This window comes from Aquarana catesbeiana, linkage group LG01 (assembly GCF_042186555.1).
Source record: "Aquarana catesbeiana isolate 2022-GZ linkage group LG01, ASM4218655v1, whole genome shotgun sequence".
Lineage (NCBI taxonomy): Eukaryota > Metazoa > Chordata > Amphibia > Anura > Ranidae > Aquarana > Aquarana catesbeiana.
In genome coordinates, this window is record NC_133324.1 from 607,494,587 (window position 1) to 607,512,535 (window position 17,949).

At 42.0% G+C, this 17,949-nt stretch overlaps 1 protein-coding gene across 3 annotated transcripts in view; it reads left to right on the forward strand.

Moving 5' to 3' along the window:
- LOC141108078 (beta-1,4-galactosyltransferase 1-like) overlaps positions 1–17,949 on the forward strand; it is a 524,736-nt gene that overhangs the window by 268,448 nt on the left and 238,339 nt on the right. The window lies entirely within an intron of this gene.

Consider the following 17,949-nt stretch of genomic DNA (forward strand, 5'->3'; position numbering starts at 1 on the left):
GTCAGACAGCTACATAATACATGAAATCTGAGTTCTGAGGAAAAGGCCATTAAACCCCAGAAAGATTGACATAGGTGGTCCAAGGATACTATTTTGGGTATCCCTCTGGAGTTGATGTAGCGCGACTGCGGCTTCGGAAGTCTGTAATGTTGAGTGAGTTGAGGGATGCGTAGTACACATTTTGTGTGATTAAAAATACACAGGCCTGTTTTTGAACTTTGTGTGGCTGGTCCATGCAAAGATTTTGAAATGCTCTCGTGCCTTTCAAATTGTATTCTTTTTCTATCGCTAAAAGAGTGAAGGCAGCATTCCATCTGGTCGTTTTTATTTTTTCATTTTTTGTTTTTGGGAACTATGAAATATCTCCCCCACATTTGTATCTAAATGTTTTTCTTTGTCTCATTGTTTGTATGTGGTAACAAGATGTTTGAACCTCCCGTGACAGCCCTCTTGCGTGTCGCGGCTGTTGTATTTTAGGAAAAAAAAAAACACAAAAAACGTGAAAGTAAGATTTACAGAGGGTTTAGTTATTATCGGTTTTGTGGAATGTCAGTGACAATTTACCAATGTACACGAATGTTGTATTGTTTACCATTCTTTGAAGGATAGAGTAATAACTTTTGTTTATAAGTATCTTTTCAGGTCCAGTTTCTGGAAGTGTGTGTACAGGTGTATAAGAAGGTAAAAGTATCATAGGCTATTTCACTGTTTTATTCTGCACCATTCTAAACCCTGCATGTCTTCCTCCAGTTTGTAATGAGGAGGGAAGAAAAGGGGGATGAGATTGGTGAGAATAACACATTTTCAAACCAACAATACTAACCGCTCTAATTCTAACCAAGTTTGTGCCAAGACTGTCTTTCTTTCATGGAATTTGAATCAGCAAGCAGCAGTCTGGTGAAAGAGGCTCCCATCCCAGATGCTAAGAACCTTTTTGTCACTGGTTCCAGGTATTAAACCCCAGATGGTAAGCCACACACAGGTTATGCAGTGACCACAGTCCCGATGTCTGGGTTATTGTCATATGAGGTTTGTTTGAAGGTCAACCAAAAACAGAGTTGTACTTTCCTCATTAGCTGTCAACTACATTCTCAGCTGATGCGGTGGGTGCAATCACTGTAACATGAACTTCAAAAGGTCCACCACAGGGTTCACGAGTCCATCCTGGACCCTGACACAATAACCAGTTTACATTCTTTCCAACCAGGTGACTGGGTCATTGTAAAGAAGCTTGAGGGATGAGACCACGCCAGCCACTGCAAGAAGTGGATCAACTACAAAGAGTAGAGGAGTATCTTTGTTCATTTATATTTTTTTGTTTAATAAATTTTGGCAAGGGTAACGATGGAAAGCATCCCAACTAGCTAAGAAAGAGAACAGGACACATGGTCGGGTATTAGTGCCCCAGCGATGACGGCGGTACATGCTATATGTGACGTTCATATTGGTGTGAGGAGTTTTGATAAACTAGTAAAATCCAAACAGACACCTGTCAAAAGAACTTAACAACAAAACATTTCTAGAGGGTTCTTGCCAGCTTTGGTATCGTGATAAGGAGGTAGTCCACAAGTGTGCTACAACTGAAGTTTGGTATTAATGCGTATCTACAGTTTATAAGGTAATTTCCAGTAAGGCAAGAGGTTCATGTGTGCTGATGAAACTCGTCCCAGCATCTTATGTCGTGGCCGATCGTGAGGATCTGATGGCACGAGAGAAAGTAAGAATGGCAGGGACAGCTGGAAGGGAATTGCTTATACACGGTGGGGGCTTGAGCTTATGAAACGCTTGAACAATTTCTCATCCATTGAGGATGGGATGTTTCATGTAACGGTTGAAGCTACAAGGAAGTTCCTACATTCCAAGGGGGTTTCTGGGAATTCATAAGTAAAGATTGTTATATCTGGATCGGGGATAGTAGTGACAAAGTTCAGGCCCATATGGAAAGGTTTAGATCCCTGCAAGGCAAAGCCAGAGCTATAGATAGTGAAAGTTGGAATCCTTTTTAAGGGTTTGGGAATCGTTGGAGATTTAATTTTTATCTTGCAGCGGATCATAGTGAAGGAAGTAGGGGTATATATATACTCATGTTGTTTTTGTTTCTATTCCTTCTATATGCCATGATGAGGTGCTCCTGTTGCCTGATTGGACGCGTGACCAGAGCCTGAGCACATGACCACATCTTCCCTGATGAGATGCCCCGAAGCCCGACCCACGTACAAGACACAGAGGATCCCAGACCGACCGGCGACTACTACAGCTCACCATGTCATCTCCAACAGAGTCTACATGTCAAGCCGTGTTTTACTTTTTATGGACTAAGAAGATCAGGATTCATCGAGGGACACATGGGATCATATGACAAGAGGAGGGACTGTTGTGGAAATTTTATATTAATGTGTTGTCATAAGTCTCCCAGTGTGTCTGATCAACCACAGCCCGTTCTAAAGAACTGGCTGGGGCAGATCGATGCTGGCTGAGACCTGTTAGGTAATGGAAAACTTCCTGATGTTTGGAGAGAAGTGTTTGCGGAGAGAGGACATGTCCGCCAGCAAAGGGCCCCTGTGCAATGCACAGAACGATCGTCTGGTGGGAGTGCGTTCACTCTGCAAAGACATTATCGGTTTAGAGGTGTTTTGCTCTTGTCGCCCCTGGTATGCCTGATCAACATGTTTGGGGTGACATGACGTATACCTGCAGATAATCTCTCATCCATGCACAAGGAACTTTAGTCATCGTCATTTAGTATATTGTATCATGTCCTGTAGTCATTGTTCATTGGTTGCTTTGTATTCTGTTGTTAAATCCTTATATGGTCACTTACATCCTGTGAGGTCATATCCTGTGAGGCTGAGGTCACACCCTGTGAAGGAAACGATTGGCTGTTGGGGCCAGGGCTTCCTGTTTGTGATTGCTTTTGTGGTCTTTTGAATAAAGGAGGCAGACAGAGCTGTAAAGGGCAGTCTTGCTGAGATGGGAATGTAAGAACCATGTGTTTTGTCTTGTTGGATGGTTGGGGCACACACCAGAGGATGGATACGATCAAAAGGTGAGATGCATTGCATTTATTTCATTAGACGAAATTGCTATTATGATTAGAAATAGGAGATTTGGCTGTGTGCTTTGCGTACAACCAAATTTCTCTAACAGTGGCACTTTGTGCGTTGGATTTGTGTACACACGATCGGAATTTCCGGCAACGGATTTTGTTATCGGAAAATTTTATAGCAAGCTCTCAAACTTTATGTGTCTGTAAATTCCGATGGAAAATGTGTGATGGAGCCCACACATGGTTGGAATTTCCGACAACAAGGTCCTATCACACATTTTCCATCGGAAAATCCGACCGTGTGTACAGGGCATTAGAGAGCAGCTCAGACAGGACTTAGCATTCCTTATGCCGCGTACACACGGTCGGACTTTACAGCAGACTTTGCCCGGCGGACTTTTCAACGTACTTTACGACGGACATTCTGAATGAACGGACTTGCCTACACACAATCCACCAAAGTCTGTCGAATTCATACGTGATGACGTACGACCGGACTAAAATAAGAAAGTTCATAGCCAGTAGCCAATAGCTGCCCTAGCGTGGCTTTTTGTCCGTCGAACTACCATACAGACGAGCGGACTTTTCGACCGGACTCGAGTTTGACGGATAGATTTAAAACATGTTTCAAATCTAAGTCCGTCCAACTTTTGAGCAAAGAAAGTCCGCTGGAGTCCACACACGATCGAATTGTCCGACCAAATCCCGTCCGCCGGGCAAAGTCTGCCGTAAAGTCCGCTCGTGTGTACGCGGCATATGTCTCACTTCTGAATAGCATACCGCTCACCTGACCAAACAGCCTATACTGTTTAAATAGGCTGCTTGGCGCCAAAGCAGACTAAAATCAAGACCCATCATTACAGACAGCTGTAACTCAATACAGGTTAAGCTTTTATATTTAGTAGGAATTTTGTCAAATTTGCTGTGTTTTTATCTGCCAATAATGGTTTTAGTGTATTTTTTGCAAATATATTGATTTGATAAACATTTGCGCAAATCCTGCGGGGGTCTAAAAAATCAGTAGCACCTTCTTTTTATTCTACTGATCACGTGCTTTCAGAAAATATATGGTTGGGGGGGGTCTTTCACAAATTCTGAAAGATATAAGTGAAAAATAAAAAAGCAAAGGAAAAATTGCAAAAATGGTTTGGCCACCTGAATGTACAAAATGGAGCACAGGGCCTGGCAGCGAAAGGGTTAATAGAATCCGGAGACCAATTCTGTGGGTTATCGTCTTTTCTGGTCATATTAGTCAGGGGTTTGACCAGAGAAGAGAAGTTCCGAATAAATTTCCGATAATAATTGGCAAAGCCAAGAAAACGTTGTAGCAGATGTACACCTATGGGTCAAGGCCACTGTAGAACTGCTGATAATTTTTCTGGGTCCATCGAAAAAACCAGCAGTAGAAGTGACATAGCCCAGAAATTTGACCTGTTCACGATGGAACTCGCACTTCTCCAACCTACAATACAGGTTATTATCTCTCAGCCTCTGTAGCACATGGGAGACATCTGATGTTCTGGTCGAACATGAGTTCGACTCGAACATCGGGTGTTCGCCCCTTCCCCCGAAGAACGAACTTTATGGGACATTCGCAGGAAATTCGAGCGCCTGCAGAATGCCCCATAATGCACTGCGAGATCGCAGTGCATTGCTGTGTGATGATTGGCCAAACCAAAGCATGTACCTGACCTGCATGCTTTGGCCAACCCCAGCGCCCTCTGCTAAGAGAGCCATAATTGGCCAAAGGCTTACAAGACGGCCCTGTGTAGTGTTGTTGGCGTGGATGGAGAGATAGTGTGATTTAGATTAAGCAGGCAGGTTATTCAGTTAGTGGCAGCGTATTTGATATATATATATATATATATATATATATATATATATATATATATATATATATACTCTGCAGCATCCAGTCAGGGTAGCCTAGATCTACATTCTACAGTGCCTAGATCTACATTCCACAGTGCATTCCATGGTGTACTATTTCTTATCTACGTCAGGCAGTGTATTTGATAATTTGATATATATATAAATATATATATTATATATATATATATATATATATATATATATATATATATATTTATGGGTGGAGCCCTATGTCCGATATGGACATAGATAACATTTGTAGTTAACATAAAACTTACCATCGGAAATAGACCTGGAAGTGTGGACTTACCATATGAAATGGACCTGAAAGTGTGCCTTGGTCTGCTGGTCGGTATGCCAGAATAAGGGGGCATACCCTAGTTTAAGAAATGATTATTCTGTAGAGAGAAATGAATGAAATGAATGAATGAAATGAATGCCTTGAAATGGGGATGGGAGGGTGGGTATCGCGCACAGGAAACCGACAAGCACCACAGGTGAGCGGGCTGCTTAAATACCCCCCGGGCTCCTCCCATAAATTCAGGCCACCATACTGGCCTTCCTACTTATGGGTGGAGCCCTATGTCCGATATGGACATAGATAACATTTGTAGTTAACATAAAACTTACCATCGGAAATAGACCTGGAAGTGTGGACTTACCATATGAAATGGACCTGAAAGTGTGCCTTGGTCTGCTGGTCGGTATGCCAGAATAAGGGGGCAAAAACATTCAGGTAGGGGTGTGGTTTTATTAGTTCTGGCTTTATTTATTTGAGCAAGTTTGGTGAATGCTTGTGCCGTTTCCACCTAAGGAGTGGGGATGTACCGGGCGAGGTAGGCAGAGTTTCACCTGCTAAGTCTCTTGATGACGTGGTCTGGGACCCATGCCGACATGCTGCCAAGGCTGCTCCAATACTAAAGAGTGACTGGAGTGCTGACTGGGGTCGAGGTGTAGGCAGCGTAGAAGAACCCCAGGTGTTTGATGAACTGGCAGGCACTCGAGGGTTGGCCGAAAGGTAATAGGGGACTAGAGTTTGAGTGTTCCGGTAGGAGTGACAGTAGGCGGTTGAGTATGGTTACTGGCCACCGGACGTTGTTTATTTTATGGAGATGGATGTCTATCCTGGAGCTTGATTGCTGGGTTTTGGACACTGCTGGGTGGAGGATGAAATGGTGTTGGCAGCGAGCCAACTACACAGAACTTGGCCTGCGGGATTGCTGCGGGTGAACTCGCTGGGCCGCCAGAACCCGTGATAGGCCAAGTAAATGGCTGCTTGTATGACCAAACTGGGGAGAAGGCCCAATAGCGTACTGGTTAATATAGTAGACATGTCCCAGAAGATGGCAGCCTGGAACGAACATGCAGTGGACATTTAACTGGTGTTGCCAAGATAATTACACCAGCGTGCGCAGGAAGGACATCACAGAGCGATGCGGACCTGGCTTCATTAAGAGGCTCGCCTCGGACCGGATGTCGGTGGCAAAGCCACGGCCTGTCCTGTCCAGATAAGACCCTGGAGTTAAGCGGTTGCCATGACCGGGTGTAACTTGAAGAGGGAGGAAGTCCGGGTAAACCCGGGGTTTTAGGAGTGTCTCTGGGGGCCATGTACTTGTAAACCGATGATGGCCAAAAATTGCCGCGATGCCTGTGGTGGCTGTGGCATCTGTCGCTACCTGGGGTGACAAGGGCGACGTAGGTGATAAGACCCTAGAGTTAAGGTATAATCATTGATACACCGATCCACGTAGTACGGGACCTTCTGACATTGATAGGTCCACATTCTTAGGAAAGACTGCAGCTACTTGTTAGTACACACCCGTGTATGGGTGAAGTCTTGGGGAACTAACCTGATACGGGTCAGTTTGTCAAGGGGGAGGCTGGCCTGCGTGGTATTCGTTAATTCGGAGGAGGTTATTGTAGACCTCGGTTCCGGATTATTGAGTTTTTTTTTTTTTTTTTTTGAGACTACAAGCTGAAGGACATAATGGTATTACCAGCGAGTCAAGTTGTGTCTACGTAGTACCTGGCTGCCTGTGCCAGTAAAGTGAATTTGTTAGGCCGTAGAAAACCACAGAGGGCCAGGTAGATGGCTGCTTGTATGACTAGACTGGGGAATGTCTGAGGTTTTGACATGTCCCTGAAGATGGCAGTTGTGATGGGCAAGCGTTTACCGTTTAGCTATGGGCTGATGCTTCTGGACGCCACGTAGAAAGGATCCTACTGTATGAGCCGTAAACACAGATGACTCTCTGGGGTCCTGTGAGGGCAAGAAATGCTGGATGTTGGCTAGGTATAGCCTGATGATGTTATGAGGAGCCAGCTGTGTGTGGCAATACGATACCTGGTGCGGGGATGAAACCTGAACTCAACTGACCTGAGCGAGAAATGACACAGAAATTGATGAGTGGCTCGTATGAAATGCCACTGGAGACAAGTGGCCGGTTAAGTGCCACAGAAGAATGATGTGTGACTGATTGTGTGCCACTGGAAATGTGTACTGATTGCAAGAAGTCATGCTAAGATGCGAGCCCTGCAATGATTGCAAGAGTTGTGCTTAAATACGTGTTTGCAACAATTGCCAGGGAGTTTGTGTCAATGGTGATGTGTTTGCCGTGACTGCGGGAAATCCGTATTACTGCATGTGCTTGCACGGGCTGCAAGGAGTTATACTTGGATGCGTGTCTGCAACGATTATAAAGTTGTGTTTGGATGCATGCTTGCCATGATTGCAAGAAATTATGCTTGGGTGTGTCCCTGCAACCTTTTGTAAGAAGTTGTGACTGGATGCGTGCTTGCAATGATTGCAAGCAGTTATGCTTGGATGCATGCTTGCAACGTTTGCAAGAAGTTATGCTAAGATGCGTGTCTTGTAATGATTGTAAGATTTGTGCTTGAATGTGTGCTTGCAACGATTGCAAGGGGGTTTCTGTCGGTGGAGATGTGTTTGTAGTGACTGTGAAAAGTTTGTATTGCTGCATGTGCTTGCAAGACTGCAAGAGTTTAAGTTTGGATGCGTACTCGCAACGACTGCAAGAAGTTATGCTTGAATGCATGCCTGCAACGTTTGCGAGAAGTTTTATGATTGGATGCGTGTTTGAAATGATTGCAAGAATTTGTGCTTGGATGTGTACTTGCAACGATTGCCAGACGTTCTGTTTGGATGCGTACTTGCAACGATTGCAAGAAGTCATGATGGGATGTGTGCTTGCAACAATAGCAAGAAGTTATGTTTCGATGTGTGCTTGCAATGAAATGCAAGAAGTTGTGTTTGGGTGCGTATTTGCGATGATTGCAAAAAGTTATACTTGGATCTGCTGTGACTATGAGGGGGTATAGTAGCGAGGCAAAGGTTTCAACGAATGAATCGGGACCATGACTGAGCTTCGAAGGAAGACGGGGTGTGGCCCCCCTTTTTTTTTTTTTTTTTTTGACTGATCTAGAGGAAATGACAGATGAGAACCGGTGGAGGATTTGACTACCTGGTTTGAAAGGTAAATTGTAACATGTTTAAGCGACAGGTGCATGGCATTAAATAAATGAGTGAACTGTTTGTGCCATGACAGAGGCACGAATCAGTGTGCCATGACTGCGCCAATGAGGCCGCGCCAACTGGGGCTTGCCAGGATGCCCTGAACTTGAATCGGGGCGCGGCATGCGACAACGGAATAAATGAAATGTTTGCCTTAGAGTGAAATGAATGAAAAACGTTTCGCCATGACAGAGGCACGAATCGATCCTGCCGCAGCTGCAACTGACAGCGACCCGGACTCTGGAGCATGTACTGAAATGAGGCAAAAGAAACGCTGCTGGAGGGTTTGTAACGGATCATAGAGTGCGCCTGTTCACAGACTCCGTTGATAGGCTCACATTCATAAAAATTAATCAGTCTTGGATCAGCAGCAGCTAGCAAGCACCTGATGCTGATGTAACTGATTGATTTTTCTATGGATGTGGGATCCCCTGAAGACTGCCTATGCTGAGTGACTATCCTATTCCTCCTCAATCTTGATGATGCTAGCTTCCAACAATATTTTTGGTTTAGGGCACCACCACTGCCTAAGGCCCAATTTTTCTGCCCCTGTTTAACAAGGGCATGTAATTACAATTTTTGATCTAATATTTCACTGCAGGGCCCGTTTCTGTGCCCACCAAGAGTAACTGTGAGGGGTTACAGAGTTGTGGCACCACCACTCAAGGCCAAATTTTTCTGCCCCGATTTAACAGGGGCATGTAATTACAATTATTGAAATAATATTTAACAGCAGGGCCTGTTCCTGAGCCCAACAAGAGTAACTGTGAGGAGTTACAGTGTTCTGGCACCACCAATACCTAGGGCCCAATTTTCTGCAGAGTATATAGGGCTGGCTCTATAGTATATATTGGGGAAAAAAAGTTGCGCTAGTAAAGTGTGGTGAGAACAGCAGATGAGTGCCACAAAATATATTAAATAAATAGTGAAAGAACCCAAATGATGTTTGTGTACACCAATGAGCCGAACACACGAACACATAAAAAAATTTTTAAACAATGTCCGTACAATTAATATACAACAGAGTGAAGTAAATTGCAAAAATAATGCTAAATATCAAAGTCCATAGAAAGAAAAAAACACACCTTCAAGAAAATGCTGCCGCTTACCAGAGAGAATTGGTCCCTGATTATAGGGGGCCGCACTGAGCAGACGGCTGTAACCCCAGCCTGGGATCTCACAGGCAGGCACTAGATGACATCACGTCCAAAAGACTCCTCATCATACATCGCAGCAGAGTGATGCAGCGTGAGGTATTTACCATAAAAAACAGAATGCTCCACATAGCATAAAACCTTTTGACATTTATTGAATAAAAAGTAGCCAAATGAACACTTACAAATCAGCAGATATACATCAGCATACAAAGAAAAGCCGGCCGGCCGGCTCCAGATCAGCCTGTAGCTTCCGGGACTGCACGTGTAGCGGTGACGTCAGGACGTGGCTCCTCCTCCCTACGTCGTTTCGTCACTAGCGGACGTGGTCACGGGATATGGTCGGCATCCTGACGCACCGCTTAAATAGAGAGAGATCCCGCCTCCCTCCGACGAGATACCTTAAGCGCCATCCCACTTAAGGGAAAAACTAAGGGCAACTAGATAATTTCACAAGGTAGCCCTTGATAAGCCTACAAAAATAGAATAAAATTAGCTGATTAAGCACAGAGCCACAAACACATATACAAAAATATGTATCTGGGAAATACGAAAAATACAAATATAGAAATGTCAATTAGATAAACCTAATGTGAATAAAAAAAAAATTTAATTTAAAATTATGCACCGCTAACAGAGCAGTTCCACTGTAATAGGCGGTCCCTAAAGTCCTTAGCCCAAACAAATTGGCTCAAAACTCAAACAAATTCATTACTTAATACTCAGAAAAAAATCTACGTTATACCCCCTAGTGAACTATCATGATGTATATTAATAAGTATCATAAACAACTGTATTATATTTATAAGAGGACTAAGATTATATTACAGTGTCTCCCTGAAGTGAGAAGGCGCCCTCTAAATGAGACTAACAGATATAAATCTTAACAAAACTTACAAGATCAGCAGGTAGTGAGAAAAAATATTAAATAATTGGGAACATCTTAAGGTCCACACGGATTCAGATATTCTCAAATCAAATGGACAAACATGATATATCAGAAACAGACCTGCAGTAAACCTAAGTGACTAGGAATTATCGATAAAGGAATTAACATCTACATCGATGTTGAGGCCAAAAGGGGTATAAGTCTTTAGCTTATGGACCCAAGCCATCTCCAATCCTGAGATGCTTCTAATAAGAGCACTACCCCTCCAATGAGGCCTGAATTTATCGATTCCCCAAAACATTGTGCCTGTGGGATCTCTGTCATGGGAAGTAAGGTAATGTTTTGATACATATAGAAAAAGCAGTACAGCGCATAAAGTAAATAAAATACAGTAAAAATAAATATAAATATAAACTAAAGTCCAAAATACACAAATTGCAAACAATATTCCAGTGATTCCTCCAGTGACTCAGGTGACATATGGAAAACGCAAGGTGACTGTAGTGACATACACGGACCTCCACCTTCGGTGACACCAGCTGCTCACCTTAATAGATGGACCCCTGAGTGACTGATTCACTCAGGGGTCCATCTATTAAGGTGAGCAGCTGGTGTCACCGAAGGTGGAGGTCCGTGTATGTCACTACAGTCACCTTGCGTTTTCCATATGTCACCTGAGTCACTGGAGGAATCACTGGAATATTGTTTGCAATTTGTATATTTTGGACTTTAGTTTATATTTATATTTATTTTTACTGTATTTTATTTACTTTATGCGCTGTACTGCTTTTTCTATATGTTAATTCATGGGATTTGATAAATTTACACTCAGTATCACAGCTGCTATTTAGTTAGGTTTGTGGTCCGCGCTGGTTGATTTTTGTTTATAAATGTTTTGATACAGAGTGCTTAGTGAATCCTCTCCTAATGTTGCTAATATGCTCGTTTAATCGCACCTGCAATGGTCTCTTGGTCCAGTCCACATACTGCAGACCTTCTAGTCCTGCACCCATTAATGGAACAGACCTGACACCTCCTACATTTGTAGTACCCGATTAGTTCTGAAAAGAAAGTAGACCTAGGAGTGGGAGGGTCAAGAGTGTTGGGTGCCACTTTATCCCTAAGTGATGGTGCCCCCCTAAAAACTACCTGAGGTTTATCTGGTAAGATGGATGTTAACACCCTATCATTTTTAAGAATATACCAATATTTATTGATAATATGCTTAACCCTAGAGTGCTGACAGGAGAAGTCAGTAATAAAGGGGCAGCGATAAGAAGCATCAACTGGACCCTCAGCTCGTACCGTAAGTAAGTCTTTACGATCCACTTTAGCTACTTGATCAAAAGTACTAGCAACAAAATCCGGAGATTATCCCTTAGCCAAAAACCTCTGAGTTAAAATCTGTGCTTGAGTCTGAAAAGTAGCAGCATCAGTACAATTGCGTTTTAGTCTGAGAAACTGGCTTTTAGGTACAGACCTAAGCCATGAAGCGTGATGACAGCTATCCTGGGGAATGAAGGAATTCCTATCCGTCGGTTTAAAGTATGTGGAGGTGACAAATTCATTATTATGTATGGAGATGGTAAGGTCCAAAAAGTGAATCTGCTCAGAGCTGGCCTCATAATTGAGCTGGATACCTCTATTGTTACTATTAAGAAAACACATAAATTCGGATAGGTCAGAATCAGTACTATCCCACAGGAGGAGGATGTCGTCTATGTAACGAGCCCACAAGGTCACCTGGGGCCATGGCTGGGCATAGACGACATCCTCCTCCCACCTGGCCATGAATAAATTAGCCAGGCTCGGGGCATACTTAGCCCCCATTGCAACCCCTTTGTCCTGGCGTTAATATTTACCGTCGAACCAAAAAAAATTGTGAGTGGCTGCAAACTCCAACAAAGACATGATGAATTCAATTTGTTCCTCAGGGAGATTGGATGACTGATTAAGGTGTGCAGAAACAGCTTCTAGGCCCAAATGATGGAGAATTATCGTATATAAGGAAGTGACATCAGCTGTCACCAATATGGTCCCTTCCTTAGGTTTCAGGTTGGAGAGGAGATTAATGACATCCCGCGTGTCCTTAATATAGGACCTCATTGACCGCACTAATGACTCTAAAGAATCTTGCGTATCTTAGGCAAATAATATATTATCGGTATCCTGGGTGCCCTAGGGATCAAAAAGGCATTTTCCTTTTTGTTCAGGATACCAAGATTGAAACCCCTAGAAACTAAACCTTCTAATTCGGTCTTATAAAGATCATTGGGGTTATAGAGCAATCGGGTATAAGTGGTGTTATCCCCAGAATGCGATACATTTCCTGCATATAGTCATCCTTATTAAGGATGACTATCCCACCCCCTTTATCCGCAGGGCGGACAACAAGTTGTTTATTTGCACAAAGAGATGCTATACCCAACTGGATGTCCTTTTTATTTTTTACAAATTTCACCTCCATGTTATCTAAATCCCTCAGGACCAAATCTCTAAACACTTTTAATGAGGGGGATAAATGGCCAGGGGGGTTAAACAGAGATGCATTAGATAAACCAGAGTGTGAAAAAACAACATTGGATGTTCTGGGAGAGTTGATGGGGTTTGAAGCCATGTACCTTTGAATATTGAGTTTGCGGACATATTTATGGATGTCCATATAATTTTGAAATTTATTGATATTACGGGGTGGGGCAAATTTTAAACCTTTGTCCAGCACCCTAACCTCGGAATCGGTCAAGGTCTGGGAACTCAGGTTAAAGATGCCTGTGCCATCTACGTCCTTGGTCTTTTTGTACTTAATGCGCCTCCCCCTCTAGTTCCTCCCTTAGTTAAAAAATATCCATAACTAAAATTAGAGTGAACACACCCCGGCAATTCACCCCGGCAATTCTGGGTACGGTGGGAATCGACCTTATGAGGGACCCTTACCCCCACAGCCTTACAGGCATGGCTCACCTTATCGTGGTTCCCAGCGGGGCCATGGAAGAGGTTGGATGCGGGGCCCGCCCCCCCCCCTCGGGGGCGGGGATCTGGATCCAATGTTAATAATGGCTACTTGAACAGTGGCCACTCGCAAGGTAGTCATTCAGACCATCGTGCGCCCATCCCATCCCACTTCTGGGGTCCCGGCTATGTTCACCCTAACACATATGGCGGACAACATATAGTACACTATGAGGGAGACTAGGCTACTGGTTATAATGTACCGGTTCAGCACAGCTTTTACCCGTTGAGAGATATACAGGGCCCTGAGGAACCATCCCCTGGAATAAGGGATGATATTGGTAATTCTGGTGGCCAGTATGTACCTAACTATGCTGGGTATGTTGGGCCAAGCAACATGCAAGATCCCGGACAATAAAATTGGGATTTTCACAGACCCAACCAGGGTACAAAAAGGTTGGTAGAACTAAGAGAGGAACTAGAGGGGGGAGGCGCATTAAGTCCAAAAAGACCAAGGACGTAGATGGCACGGGCATCTTTAACCTGAGTTCCCAGACCTTGACCAATTCTGAGGTTAGGGTGCTGGACAAAGGTTTAAAATTTGCCCCACCCCGTAATATCAATAAATTTCAAACTTATATGGATATCCATAAATATGTCCGCAAACTCAATATTCAAAGGTACATGGCTTCAAACCCCATCAACTCTCCCAGAACATCCAATGTTGTTTTTTCCTTGTCAAAAGAAGTTTTTTGAGTATACAATGTTATAAAGATACATAAAGTAAGTTTACAAGGATCTATAAAGTAAGCTCATTGTTTTACAGTAGGGTTTATATAGGTAAATATCATGAAATTTCAAATATTAAACATTGGGTTCACGTAAACCTAAATTAAAGATATATATAATTTCCTTAGTTACTTTTGTAGGTATTTAAATGATTTATACCTACTATACATATTGTTTACAAGTAGAGTGTATATAGGTCAAATAAATTCTGATAATGAGCTTTAATCGTAAGGTGGAGAAAAGGAAAGAGAAAGAAGAAAAAGGGTTGAAAGGTAGAGGTAATGGTCCACAAGGTTGTCCCGCTCGTCAGTTTATTATTCTCTCTAGCTCTCTTTGAAGCCCTAGAATGGGTATCTCTGTAAGTCATCCAATCTGTTACCATGGCAACAAGACAGAGTCATCGAAGTTTGACAGGAACTGTTGTTTTATCCAAGGATGCCAAAGTTTTTCAAATTTTGGAATTTGATTTTGATCGATGGCTACCATCTTAGCATGGGACATTGTATTATTCATTCTGTGAATTATTTCTGCTAGTACCAATGTAGGAGATTTCCATGCCTTGGCCACTGTTTGTTTTGCAGCCGTTATTAGTTGGATCATTAGTTTGAATTGAGAGAGTGTTAACCATTCCGGTTTTAGATTAAGTAAAGTTAAATATGGATCTGGTTGTATTATTTTTTTAAATATTTTAGATGCAATCACGAAGACTTCCTTCCAGAAGGTTTGGATTACTGGGCACGTCCACCATATGTGTACATATGTGCCTAATTCTGGGCATCCTCGAAAACAAAGAGCTGAGGTATTAGGTGAATATTTTGCCACTCTAGCGGGTACAAGGTACCAGCGAGTTAGGACTTTATAATTTGTCTCCAGTGCTAAGATGTTGGGTGAAGATGACTTAGATGTGAGCCATATGTTAGACCAGTCCGTGTCTTCTAAAGTTCGTCCCAGGTCCTCCTCCCACCTCTGAACGTAAGAGGGTCTATTAAGATTTGCTACTCCATATAATTGATTATAAAGTGATGAAATTGTACCTTTAGCAAATGGATCTTTTGTACAGATTGATTCAAAAATGGATAATTGGGATAATGGTGTATCCCCCTTTAGGAATGGTGTATAAAAATTTTTGATTTGGAGATATCTAAATATCTCAGAGTTTGGTAGATCATATTTTTCTCTAAGCGATGGGAATGAAAGGAATGATTTAGATGCTATGAAGTCATTTAGTGTCTGAATGCCTGATGTTGTCCAAGCTTTAAAAGAATTTGGGTAGATCCATGCCGGATAAAAGGCCGGATTTCTGATAAAAGAAAGGAGAGGATTGTGTGGAGATTGTAACTGATATTTGGTTTTTAGTTTATCCCAGAGAGATAAGAAGTGTTTAGTTATGGGATTATGAATTTTAAAGCGGTCTTTAGGATCAAGCCATAATAAATTTGATATTAATAGAGGGTCATTTTCTGAAGCCTCTATAAATACCCATAATGGGATTTCCTGTTTTGCATGGTATTTGGACAGACTGGCCAAATGTGCTGCTCTGTAGTAGTTAGTAAAATTAGGGTATCCCAGGCCTCCTTTATTTTTGGGAAGATGTAGTGTGTGTATAGGTATACGTGGTTTAGAAGAGCCCCATATAAACGAAGTTGCTCTTTTTTGTACTATTCTCAAAAAATAGGAAGGAATTGGAATAGGGAGGACTCTGAATAGATAAAGCAATTTGGGTAGAATAGTCATTTTGATTGCATTAATCTTCCCCATCCAGGATAAAGGAAGTTGCGACCATTGTTTTATTAGATTTGTGATCTGTCTTAATACAGGAGGATAATTGGTTGAGAATAAGTCAGAATGAGATGCTGTTAAATGAATTCCAAGATATGGGATTGATTTTTCTGCCCATGTGAATGGGAGTGCAGCCCTAGCCGGGATCAATTCCATGTTTGTGAGTGAAATATTAAGCACTAGGCATTTCTTAGGATTAATCATAAGGCCGGATAGGGCTGCAAATCCATCAAGAGCTGGTATTAAGTTAGGACCAGAGACCTGTGGTGATGATAGAAAAAGTAATATATCGTCTGCAAATATACATAATTTGTGTGTAATACCTCCTACTTCAATGCCAGTTATAGTTTGGTTTGTTCTGATGTATTGGGCCATGGGTTCGAGTATAAGGGCAAATAATAAGGGAGATAATGGGCAACCCTGTCGGGTACCTCTTTCGATATTAAAGGCTTCAGATTTGTATCCAGCATATTTTATATAGGCTTTGGGTTTATTATATAATGCTTTGATCCATGTTAAAAAGTGGGGTCCAAAACCCCATTTTTGTAATGAATATTGCATATATTGCCAGGATACTGTGTCAAATGCCCTCTTAATATCGAGAGATAGAAAACATAAAGGAATTTTGCTTTTTTTAGCAATATGTGCCAATAACACTGCCCTGCGTATATTATCGCCTGCCTGTCTATTTGGCATGAAGCCTACTTGATCTCTATGTATTAATTTTCCTATAATGCTATTGAGGCGTTTTGCTATTATTTTTGCTAATAATTTAATATCGAGGTTTAACAGAGAGATAGGCCGATAATTCACACAGGAAGTATCATCAGAAAGGGGTTTTGGGATCATACAAACAATTGCCATTAGTGTTTCTTGCCGAAAAGAATGTCCATCTAGAAGTTTGTTAAAAGTTTCAGTGAGAATGGGAGAGAGTATTTCTGAGAATGTTTTATAGTATAAAGCCGAGTAGCCGTCTGGGCCTGGTCTTTTGTTAAGTTTTAGGTCTTTTATGGCGTTAGCAACTTCATCTATAGTTATAGGCTCATCCAAACTGCTTTTTTGATTCTGAGATAACTCAGGTAAGGTTATTTTTGAGAAGAAGGATTCAGCCTCTGTAGGATTAAATTCATTGTTTGTCTTGTATAAAGTTGCGAGATGTGAGTGAAATTTATGGACTATTTTAACTGGATTACAAGTGTAAACATTTTTTGATAATTTCAAACGTATTGGTTTGAAAGATTTGTTAGTTGAATTTAATGCCCGAGCCAAATATGTACCTGGTTTGTTTGTATTCATGTAGAAATTGTGTTTGGAGCGTTTGAGGGATTTATCAACTGACTCAGTGAGAAATAGATCGTATTCCAATCTAGATTTTTCCAGATGAGATTTTGTACTCTGAGATGGATTATCTTGAAATGATATGTAGGCTGCATTAAAATTGAGTTCTAGTTTTTTTGCTAGATTTTTGCGTTCCCGTTTAAATAGTGCCATTTGTCTTTGTATTGTACCACGCAAGACAGGCTTATGAGCTTCCCACAGTGTTATTGGGGAGATGTCTGTTGTATTATTAATTGATATGTATTCCTTTAAAGCTTGTTCAATGGCCATCTGATGTAGTGGGTGTTTGAGCATTATGTCCGGTAAGTACCACGTTGGGTCATGCGCTTTTGGTATGGCTGAGGCTATAGTAGTGTATACTGCATTATGGTCAGACCACGGAATCGGAATTATATCTGATGCAATAATTTCTGGTATCATTCCTATTGTTAGAAAAATATGATCTATTCTGGTGAAGGTTTGATGAGGGTGCGAGAAATAAGTGAATTTCTTTTTCATTGGGTTACTTTCTCTCCATGAATCTACCAGATTGTATTTGGAAAGAAGTTGAGAAAAAGGTAATCTAGAGGTTATTTTGGATGGTGTAAAAGGTGATTTATCT